This window comes from Amblyomma americanum, chromosome 10 (assembly GCF_052857255.1).
Source record: "Amblyomma americanum isolate KBUSLIRL-KWMA chromosome 10, ASM5285725v1, whole genome shotgun sequence".
NCBI classification, from domain to species: domain Eukaryota; kingdom Metazoa; phylum Arthropoda; class Arachnida; order Ixodida; family Ixodidae; genus Amblyomma; species Amblyomma americanum.
This window is the reverse complement of record NC_135506.1, coordinates 27378259-27390340: the sequence shown is the minus strand read 5'-3', so window position 1 is coordinate 27390340 and position 12082 is coordinate 27378259. Positions and strand designations below refer to the sequence as shown.

The 12082-nt window shown below is 42.5% G+C and overlaps 1 protein-coding gene across 1 annotated transcript in view; it reads right to left on the bottom strand.

The window, feature by feature from the left end:
* LOC144106278 (trissin receptor-like) overlaps positions 1 to 11696 on the bottom strand; it is a 157003-nt gene extending 145307 nt beyond the window's left edge. The window contains exon 1 of the mRNA XM_077639042.1: positions 11555 to 11696. The gene's annotated coding sequence lies outside the window, so the exon portion shown is untranslated. The remainder of the gene's footprint in view (positions 1 to 11554) is intronic.
* Between the last annotated feature and the right edge of the window lie 386 nt (positions 11697 to 12082).

Genomic DNA, 12082 nt, shown 5'->3' with positions numbered 1-12082 from the left:
ACCGAACGAGCTGTATATGCTATCGCGTAAAAGTTCTTTGAGCATCATTGTATATAAAACTTCTATAACGAGTACAGGCAAGAACGATGCTATCATTCCAGGCCACACGGAACCTAGCGGAGGTGGCTACAGCTGCATTATGGTGGTAGAACATTGCTAACGCCGTGAAGGACGACAGAAAGGCCATTTTCTGCACGTGAAACATAATTGGTCATTTAGCACGTTCCTCATTAATACATTCGGCGTCCATGCCTTAGGCGCAGCGGAAGTGCGAATGGCACTCACTTCCGCTTCTCGCACCAGATGCCGTTTCTGGCACCTGATGTTCAACCTCAACAGTTTCGCGCCACGTCTTCTTTTTCATTTCATTTATCAATATGCATGAAAAGCTTTATTTCTTTGCGATATGTCAGTTGTTTTCGCTTAAATGCACATTTTATCGAATGCAAAATTATCTCATCTATTTCGCGTTGAATTTTGAGCAACAGTGCTGAATATAAGCTTCGTTTCACTTGGTGGAACATTTTCACTGTTACAGCAGTTATTCCATCTGGGTAGTCGAGGAACTGGTATCGAACTGTCACACTTTTCTGACGTGCGCATTATAGGTCTTGGCAAAAGGCGACGTACTATTGAACACTCGGCGTATTTTATTCCTACAGGCTCTCTATGACGCGTTGTGGCCCACCTTCGATAAACGAGACTTTGCTTGAATTCTGTTCTGTAAACGACCATTAACAAAAATTTGGGCTCTCACGCTCCAGCACACCCGACCGTGATATTTCAATACTTGTATTTGAATAGTGATATTTGTACAGTGATATTTGAATACCGATAATTTAATAGTAATATTTGAATAATGATATTTGAACAGTGATATTCGAATAGTGATATTTGAATAGTGATATTTAAATACTGGACAGCTACTGTTGAAGTGAAAATTATTTGCGCAAAGTTTCATTTAGTCGAATTTAACACGCGTTTCATATCACAGAAAACGATAAAGAAAAAAGAAGAGAGATAGCATATGGACAAATTTAGTGTGCTTTTTGCTGGCATCCTTTGCAAATCAGCATCAGTGTGCGTTATTTTTTTTTCGGCCTTTTAACTACAACAATCTGCGTTCGCCTTTGAGCGCAGTTTTGCCACATTTTTCTTAACAGTGCTTAATTCTGTCCATTTTTTTGGCCGCTTAGCGGAGAGATAAAGCTAAGTGATGCCGAAATATTCCATGTCATTTACAGTGCATTTCATACCACCTAATAAATAGACACTCTAAAAAACTTATTGCAAAGGAAATCCAGGACAAGATAAGAATACCCAAGATAAAGACGTTGATTTTTTATTCACCCAAAAGGAATGCATCCAGTATATAAGCCACTATATAAAGCGCAAGACAGCCCACAGCGTCGTAGACGATGTTGTACTCACTAGAATGATAAGCGGCACCTTGTGCATGTTAGTTTCTTTCAAAAATTAGAGTAGACGATACGCAAAGCGGTGAAATAATATTAACTTCAAGTGTGGCATTGATTGTCGACAGCGCAAAAGAAGCTATAAACAAGACAGTAGGTCGCTGATGAAACTATTTTTAAAATTCATAATATCCCTGTATGTAGTAGGGGGATATCACGCAGGTTCATAAAAAAAAAACTTTAAATTGTAGTTCTCTGAACAGAAATCTAAAACATATGGGCACTGGAAAGGAGTGAGGAGCGTTCTGTTAAGGTTTATTCTTTCATGCTGACGACGCTGTCTCGCGGGGATGAAAGCGCCACCAACAGACTAGCGGACAGCGGAGGCACTGAAACGAACAATCTATTGGGATAAATTCTGCGCGCAAAGAAACGAACAACTCCCCTGCAACAGCAGCAACTAAAATACTTGGTGGTTGTCGGTGAACAGATTCACCGTCGCTTTCGGCCGCACGAGATCAGAGGCCACGAATAACAACAGCTACCTCGAAATACGCGGAAACAGCTTCTGGAGTTTATAGTTGTTTTTTTTACAGCTTCCTTATTTCTTATTGCCTAGCAACCAAACTGATAAGCCTATATAGCGCTTCCGCTAAACCAACGGTCAAAGTAAAAATCAGAAACGGACACAAACAACGTTTTGCAGAACTAAAGACACAGCATGTATTTATGCAACAACCCAAGAACCTTTCCAAAAGAAGCATTCTGGCTTCCTGTTTATTTCTTACCTCTTTCACAACACAAGTTACGAACAGTTAATAACTATTCGCTACGCAAACCCAAAGTATTCCGTTTACATTAGTCATCACTTAGTTAGTTCCGCACCGAAATGCACTAATAAGATTAGACAGCTTGGTATCACTGTGTATGATCGTATTTGTGGATCTGCAGTTTCAGCAGCGCTTTTCAAATTTTCCATGCTCGAATAACATTGGTGCTTCCGAAGTTAAATCTGTTTCGTCATACATAATATGTCGTTCCGCTAATTACCCTGTTCTGGTCACATTTATTTTTTTCTGTTTATAGTTCGCAGTTTGATATGCGAAGCGTGAGCCCCGCAGCAGAGCGCATTATTCCTTCAGAAATATGGCCATCTTGCTAGCGTTCATGTTTCCCTAACCATGAGGGCTAACATTTTACAAAGGCAAGGCACCTGTGATGATAAAACCGGAAAATTTTTTTTTCACCGAAAAAACAACGTTAAGGAAAGCAAAAAAAGAGAGCGGTTACCTTTAATTCTACAGTCTTTCGTGTTAGGAGTTCTCTACGCGACTTCCGTAAGAAAATTTCCTGGTTAGTTTGTCTGGATTGGTTTTCAGACTTTAGAATGAGATCCGAATTCCAGGCTCTGAGTACCGTTTCAAAAAAGAGGAATAAGTGTTCGGTTTCCCAATAAAACACGCAGCCAGCAGTTAATCAAGGAAACGAAGAAATAAGATCTGCATTGTACCATTCACCAAACTGTGTCGCGAAACAGTAACTTTTAATCTTTTTTACATGCATTGCCATCTGCTCTTCGATCGCTATTATTACTGAAGGCCTGGTGCTATTAAAGAACTCTCTAGAGATTTTTTGAAGCAATCATTCAGCACCATCCGGCTCCGTTAAAGAAAACTCGAGTAAGCTTCGAAGCTGAATCCCTTGAAAGAAGACAAATGAAAAACTCCACAAAATATTTGTACAATTGAACAAAAATATTCCTCTTCTGCGATTTATGGCCGAGCTCAAACCTAAATGCTTTTTGATGAACTTCTTTCTGTAATGTAATAAGATTTTGAGGAATTCCTGCAGAATAGTAAAGAAGACAGAGGCTTTTCGCTACAATTCAAAAAAAGCATCACGATACATAGAACCTATGGCACGAAATCTTCCCTAAAGGTTAACGTTTAGGCTTGAAAGAGCTTGCAGAAATGTAGGTGGTTACTATTGCGAAAAAACAAACAAGGTTATCATTTAAACAGCGAGAAGCTTCATAAATTCTGGAGCGTGCGCGAATAAAAACGATGTTGTGTTAGAGCTGCAGGAGTGTTTTTATACGTTTCGAGGAAAGCATTTCGTCCACGCCACCATCTACGGACAATATAAACAAACACAACAAGCCTTTTCGATGCAGAAACGAAATAAATAACAGGAACCTACATTCTGGTGGGAATAGCAACCTGCAAAGGTGTGGCGTCAGGAAAAACGTTCTCTGCTATTTTTTCTGTTCCAAGAAATCCACCGGAAGGTTGTTTATTTTCTCGTCAGTCCATGCTCAGCGGCCATCTGGAGAGGTCAGCAGCAAGTTCCAGAGCCTCAGCTAAAGTATCGCCTTTAGGACGAAACAATTTTCGAGCAGCGGCATTTTCCGAATCCTAAAGGTGATATTGCCCAGAAGACAGCCTTTCACCGAGAATGGCGAAAGGCCTTTTATGGAGACAAATAACTTTTTCAGTTCTACCTGCCTCCACTCACCCTGTTTTCCAGAAGGTGAAGCTGTAAGTAGTTCTCACAAACTAATAAAAAATAACAACTAAAAGATTTGTGCAGGCCACGCACGCCGGAATGCCTTTGGAGAAATAGGCATTTCAGGTGCTATAGCGGATGAAAGTGGCCAACAAGAAGACAAAAAAGGGCAGTTAATCTTCTGGAAGAAGTTTAAGTCAGCGCGAATAATGTCAGGATATACGTAGCGAAAGCTAAGGCATAGCTTGGTTAGCCTTGGTTAATCTTGATTGCAAGTTCAGCTTAGTCTGGCTGTATGGCTAGTTGCTGTCACATGGTTCATCACGCGGTTGGTCACATGACCAGTCACGTGATTGGTCACGTGGTTCGGTGCGACCACGGTGGGAATGCGAGCACGCCTAAACTGAGAGTTCGTGGCCAATGTAGTTTTCGCTAAAAAAGTAAGCACTTTCTAGATAGTTTCGAGAAAACAAACGGCTGGTCTCAGGCTACCCTGCTAAAATATTTCCTGTGCATGTAATACTTTAAATATAGTAGTACGAAGGTAAGCTAGAATTCGACCGATTTTTTTTAGTTTACAGCTGGTACAATTATGTCTATTGTTTTTATTACAGCTGAGAAATTATCATTACATTTATGTGTACGTTTAGTACGGGCAATAAAGATTGCTTCCGCTTTCTACTTTTCTCCTTTCACGACATATATAGTCATTTATAGTCGTGTCCCCGTTAGATCTGAATGGCTATGCTTCTTTTAGTACTTTAAGTGCATTATTTCCGCGTGGTTGTTCTAACTAAACTCACGTCCATGTTGTCTCTATTAATTTTTCATTGCTGTGAACGTCCGCACGGTGTCAAGACCAAGAAATGTTTGAGAACTGCTCTTTCTTCACGCAGCAAAAATTGACGTGAACCTTTAAAGCAACTTGAGTTCCTCTTTTTCGGAATTACGACTGGGCAGGTTTTTCGGCTAACCGGTAGTCGTTGCGCACCCCACATCTGCCATTTTGGCCCCGGTACATCTTTCATCTCCTCTTGCAAATCGGTCGGTGTAACAGTGGGGCGTTCAGGAGAGAGAACCATGCTAAGTTATTTTCTCATTTCTGAGAATTTTGTTCATGTGGGATACACATGAAAATACCTTAACTTCCTCCCTCGTTGCTACCTTCTTGAAACACTTTAGCTAAGGTTACTTGTTAAGGTTCCTTCGTCGTAACTTTTCCGTGTCCCCAGCTAAGCACAACGAAATTGGAAGCTCACGTTCAAAAATTTTTTTTTTCAGAAAATTGCTTTTTTTCTTAAAGTAAGGCCAGCGTTCCTGTTTCATTCTACTGACCTCCCAGCTCAAAATAATTTTCTCAAACACTTGACAAGGGCAAAGGAAAAAACCCTGTTTTTATTCAATTATGTTAATCTCGGGCAGACAGAATTCAACACCGCGAAGTGGAGACGTATTCCCGAGAACAAACTTGAAACCTTCCGTATTTGTCCAGGCGACACACGCCGTCACATGACCCCACAATTTAGCCGCATGACACCCTAAACTCAAAGATCTCTTTCACTTCTATTTTATTCTTGCTTTCTTTGATCGTTTCTTTTTGCGTTCTTAACCCCCCCCCCTCTACCCCTTTTTTTTCTTACGAGAAGTGGCTGCTACTGGTGATCTGTAACGGTACCTGGCACCAAAAAAATAAAACAAAAAACAGCGCCAAGAATGCACAACAAAAAAGTAATTCTTGCCCGTCTCGGTATTCAGAAGAATACGGTTTAAGACTAAAAGTAGCGTCAGCATTGTAAGGAAGACACCCGCTGTAGTTACACAGGATAGAAAAAACGGCTAATAATAATTAAACATCTTATATATCTGTAATTTGTAGCGAGGTGCTGGGCGTGATAAGGAGGACAGGCAGTGACCGCACGTACAGATAATTAGAGTGAAATAACTAGGAGAATAAAAATGAGGTGGAGTGCATTTTGGCTGATTTTCTCAGATCACAGATGGCAGTTTACTAATATCGCTGAAGAGAAAAGTATGCAACATCTGCAACTTACCAGAACTCACTCATGGGGCAGAACCGTGGAGGATAACGAAAAGTACTCAATTTAAACTAAGGATAGCGCAGCCAGCTACGGAAAGAAAAATGATAATTGTAACGTTATGGGACCGGAAAAGGGCAGAGTGGGTGAGGGAAGAAACGCGACTAAATGAAATCCTAGTCGAAATGAAGAGGAAGAAATGGGCTTGGGTAGGGCATGTAACGCGAAGGCATGATAACCGCTAGTCATTAAGGGTGATAGAGTGGATTCAAAGAGAAGGCAAGCGTAGCAGAGGACGGCAGAAAGTTATGTGGGCGCATGAGAATGAAGTTTGCGAGGATTGCGAGGATACGGTGGCTGCAGCTGGCAAAGGGCAGAGTAATTGGAGGGACACATAGGCGGATGCCCTTTGTCCTCCTGCGGTCGTAGTTAGGCTGTGATGACGCTGGTGCTGACGAGTTTATTCTAACATTTTTAGTTTGATCTTTCAATCTTTGTCGGCGATTCCATTAACAGGAGTGCCGTCGTTTGCAATGCATTCATTCTGGGAACCTTGCTTTGATGCGCGGTTTCTGTACAGTGCTCTAGGATAAAGGCGACACATACCTGGTACTGTGGTCTGCTTTTACGCACGCAAACAGCGTGCAAATAGTTTTTTTTATGGACTCATTTTAGCATAGTATACAAGAATCATTGCAAACTTTTGCTTTGCTAAACCATGCGAAAATTTACTGTTGCGCAGGGGGCCAACCACAGCATCTGCCCACAGTGCCTCTCCATCGCATCTCATTCATTCATTCATTCATTCATTCATTCATTCATTCATTCATTCATTCATCATTCATTCATTCATTCATTCATTCATTCATTCGTTCGTTCGTTCGTTCGTTCGTTCGTTCGTTCGTTCGTTCATTCATCCATTCATTCATTTAATGTTTCTTCTGTAGTATCATCGCTTACAGTGATGGTATTAGAGAGAATGGTCTCATGTAATCAGCAATCATTTCTGCGTGCGAGATGCAGTTCGCGAATTCTTCCGCAATTTCTCAGCTCATCTCAGGTTTACAGCTACCTCAATGCTGCACCGTACAACTAAGACAGGCTGAAAGGAAACAACTAAGACTTTTTTTTCCACTGCATGTGTACTGATAAAGCAGACGCTCGCGCATTCGTAATGAGATTATTAACTTTCACTAGGGGCATCTCACACTTCGGACATCCAAGTGATGGTAGCAAGAGCAGGGTTAAACGAAAAGGATTCGATCGCACCAGAATTTTGTCGGAATGTTTACTTTACCCCCCCCCCCCCCCCGCTCTATAAAAAAAGCAATACAAACAGCTGAAAGCGGCAAGAAAGCGAGCGATGGGCACGGGAAGTGTTCGATTCGCACCCACGGAATGACAAGACAAGAAAACGTGGCAGGAATGCTGCTCTGGGTGCGAGCGATCTGAGAGCTGTTCAGTACCGGGTAACATGCAAATAGAAAACCAAAGTTCTTCAGAACTCGTAGAGGCGGAGTCTTCTCAAACGGTGTCCCGCATAAGAAAACTACGAAGCGCACCACCGAATAATTTGATTTCACCGCCGGTCACGTGAAGACCCCCCCCCCCCCTCTCAGACGCGCGGAGAGAAGAAAAAACGTTGTATGTCGTCCTCCGTCATCTACTTTTTCTATTGTTGAACGAAAAGCGATAAGCTCCTTTGGAACCCAAGAGCGTTTCCGAGCACGGCTCGTTGAAACACGCACGCCACGAAAACTGAGATGTTCGAAGACCAGCTCTTACGAACCCAACGATCTCGAGGGTTTTTGCTGCTGGTTCTGTTCTTTTTTTTATTTATTTCAAGAAAACTTTAGAATTTCATTGATACGCGCTTGTTGCATGCACGGCAACCGCGCTGGTTGCCGTGCATGCAAAGTTTTTGCTGTTACGAATAGCGAAGAAAAACATTTATGGCAAGGCGATTCCGATATAGAGTGTACGAATTTTGTTTCAACAATGAAATAAATCAGAACGGAAAAAATTCCTGTTGCATGCACTACGTTTTGTTTACTTTTATTGCCCGATCCAGGTTTTTTCCTCTGCATTTTAGGAAATATCCCCTCAGGATAATTCATACATTCCATTTCTAGTGTACCGTACAGTTTGTCTAAGCTTTTTTACATTTTATTTTTGACCGTGCTGCATTGAGAAAGAAAATTCAGTCGTACTTATATAAACAAACAACGCACTATAAACACATTTCGCCTTTTTCTAAGCTGACGCCCATAATCACCACATGTTAACAAAAGTTGCTCAACCGGCAAAGCTAAGTTATACGCGAGCTAATATCATTGCAGATATGATGACCGCGGCTACAAAGAAACAACATCTTCGTAAAACTTGTTTTCCATACTTATGCTTTCCGAGCACTCTTGACGTTCAGTTTTCTGATTTGTGCGTCATCGCCTTGAGACGATTTCAATTTTTCTGTACGGAATACAGAACATAAAAAATTCAAAAAAGGAACCCCGAGCAAATATTCCACGGTTGCTGAGGGCGCTGCAATCGCATACACTACACGTAACTACCAGGCCATGTTGCGCGCTTTAGGCAAACTCGATCACTGCCATGTCACGAGCAGTAAAACCTACAGACAGCGCAGACACCGATCAGGAGACGACTACGCTGCTTCCAGCTAACTCGTATGTGGTTCTCCTTGTATAGGACGCCGGAGAGCGCAGAAAGGCGTCGAATCAGATGGATGCCGTTCAAAATCCCTCCAGTATTTAAGATTCACAAACAATGGTGCATTAATTAACATCTTAACCCCACATCAGTGACAAAAGCAGCAACACCGCGCTAAAGGCCGTCGTCTCACCGCACTTTAGGTAAACAAAATGCCCCCCTGAATTTTTCTGACCGCGTCATGGTTGCGCGACAGATGGTGCTTGTGGAGCAGAGAAGATTTTCAGCTGCTTGGGCGTAAGTCCGTCACCGTGACGTAGGATTGATAGGAAGGGCTCAGGAACGTGACGAAAATATTCCCAGAAGTTTCAAATGAAAAACTTCACCGGCATTGGGGTTCGAACACAGGCCCTCTGCGTATCAGGCGGGCGCGCAACGAATATGCCACAAAGGGGTTTTGTTTCTCCAGCATGGCCTTTGTTACAATGACGCGATGTTTTACGCCATTGGTTGAATTGGTTGGTTGGTTTTTTGGGGGAAAGGAAATGGCGCAGTATCTGTTTCATATATCGTTGGACACCCGAACCGCGCCGTAAGGGAAGGGATAAAGCAGGGACTGAGAGAATAAAAGAAAAAAGAGGTGCCGTAGTGGAGGGCTCCGGAATAATATCGACCACCAGGGGACCTTTAACGTGCACTAACATCGCACAGCACACAGGCGCCTTAGCGTTTTGCCTCCATAAAAACGCAGCCGCCGCGGTCGGGTTCGAACCCGGGAACTCCGGATCAGTAGCCGAGCGCCTAACCACTGAGCCACCGGGGCGGGTTGAAGCGTGCTAGAGGGACACCAAGAGAACGCGTTGTGGTGGGTATGAAAGTAAGTCATAATGGAAATGTTCGCTGATGTTACAGTAATTAAAACCTAAAAAGAAAGAAGAAAAGCTTTATCGCATCTACTTTCGACGCTTAAGCGCCCTCCTAATTTTTTCCCCTCATCTCTTTGCTTTAACCTCGCACCTTTTTTTTTCTCCTTCCCTTTACCCCAACTAAGAGTATCCAACCATAACACCCTTCTCGTTAACCTGCCTGCCTGCCTTCATACTCGGTCTTTCCCTCTCTGTCATTGACGCGTTTCGGCCCAGGACACAATGGCAGGGGGTCGGCAGGTACCACCAGCGCCTTGTTTCCTCAAGCTAATACTTATTCCAACTTGTGATTGTTTTACTGCGATAGCATTAAAAGCCTAACCGTGAAGCTAAACTCGCTGATTGGGCGGAGAGAAGTGACGTCACCACAGCGGAATTTACGTCACTTTTGCTAGAGGCATCAATAGCTGCTTATACTAATGCCTTGTAAACACATAACAGAATAATGTACATCTGCGAATATATCTCCTTATATACAATGTCGGTGTCGTAAGGTAAGTGTTTTTAACTTCTTTCTTACTCTTCTTTCTCTCCTTTCAGCCTTCTTTCTTTCTTTACTTTTTTTTATTCACTCTTACATTTATTTGTTTGATTATTTCTCATTGTGCGGTGCTGTGCTCTTCAAAAATATCTCTCTACGTATATAACCTCAGTTTGGTGTGTGGTCAAACAGAAATAGACTAGAAACGGCTCAGGGCATCTTGGATTCATCGGGGATTGAAAAGTAGCTTAACGAATGAAAAGGAAGTGAAAGTTAGTGCTGTTAAACTGGTCAAGCCCGCTCCGCGATTCCGTTCTTTTTGCCCTAAACAGTGCGCCTGGGGCTATGGGCATTCTCCTCTGGTGCTCGTTATTCCTCCGTTGCACTTTTATGTCCGTACTAAACTGGCCCGACATAAATCGTGCTTGCTAAGCAAGGGTACATAACAAAACGGTTAAAAAGAACGCAAAGCCAACAGGAATGTCTGCGCCGATAGTGTGAATGGGCAATTTATTGCGGTTATATACCGTGTTCATTCCCGTAGCCTCTAGGGAGAATTTACCAGTGCAGCGTCTGGACTGAGACCCGCATATCCTTACATTTATCCTGCTCTTATTTTTTTTCTTATACCTCCGCTTTACGAAGCAGTTTCAGCTTTCCCGAACATGTGTGAGGTCATAAAACAAGCAAAAAAATTCCGAGAAAGCAGTTTTGCCGGAGCCGGCACCAAAACTGGTCTATGATGTCCTAGATAGATAGTTGGGAGAAGTGGGCTGTGTGGTATATAGAGGGATATGGAGAGGTCGAATAGGTAAGAGGGGCCGCGGCTGCTTTTACGATGACACTTTTAGAGTGCCAAGTAAACGGTCCCGTTCATCTTTGAATGGGAACGCATAGGAAGGCGGAAGTGCTCGCAGGTAGTGGTATTGATGAGACCATACAAAAAAATGGTGTTTAGAAGAAGAGCAGCCGAAGGCATCACTTCCCAAAACTGCTATTTCCTCAAAACAGCTGTTTTCAACCATAGCAACCCGTTAAGAAAAACTGAACAAAAACATCATATCGAATCAGCGGCGCGTTGCATGGAGCGAACGTGGTATGCGGAGAAAATGAATTCCCAGTGAAAAAAAGGGGCAGACTTCGTAGCATGTGGTAGCTGCTATATTGACTGAGATAATTTTTTTATCACACGCTTGACATTTAAAATCAAATCATGTATTCTTGAAAAAAAAATATTAACGTCGTCAAAACGTACCTTAAAGCTCACCCACATGCAAGTGGTATTTTCAGTGCCTGAAAAATAAAAAAAATACACTACCTTTCGCGACTTCTTTTCTCACAAGAGAAAAGACGTCTCCGTCTTGCGATTTCATGCGGCGAAGAAATTCATATTTGGAACGGCGACCTTTATATTGTACAATTTTCAAAGAAGCAAAGTCTGTAAAACGCTGCTCTTAATACCATCGGAACGTCATTTCAATTCTTTTTTTACCTTTTTAAAACAGAAAACTTCGTTCTACTCACCGCATCGATCGCTCGCAGATTCCGCTGACTTTATGCCGCACCGCCCAGAGAATCCACTCGACGCAGCAGGCTTCTCAAAGGTCACCCAATGCTGTCAGCAGCAAAGCTCCACTTTCGCAATGTTCCGTCCAGTAATGCAGACCTGCGCAAGTTGCGACCAAGACAGTGAGACGCGCGCAGAGCGATGGTGTCACAAGAACGCTTTCAACTAATCATCCAAAAGTTCTCCTATAAGGCTAAAAAGTCGAAATTTAGCTTCAGCCACGCTCTCTAAGCATTTAGTTTGAGTTTTAGATATTATGCTTTACGTTACATTGAGTTCCTGTAAAACAAAATGCGACCGAACAGTATACAATGAAGGAAAAGCGAACCAAAAAGGCTTTCTGCTCTCTTCTGTGCAGAATTTGGAAAAATACGATGTTGTTCAATAACTTCGCGATCGACTTCACAGGATTATGGGTTAAGCAACACTGTCATTCATGACCACGCTCAATTCATTGATGATTCTTTCCAATAATACAGCAAAGC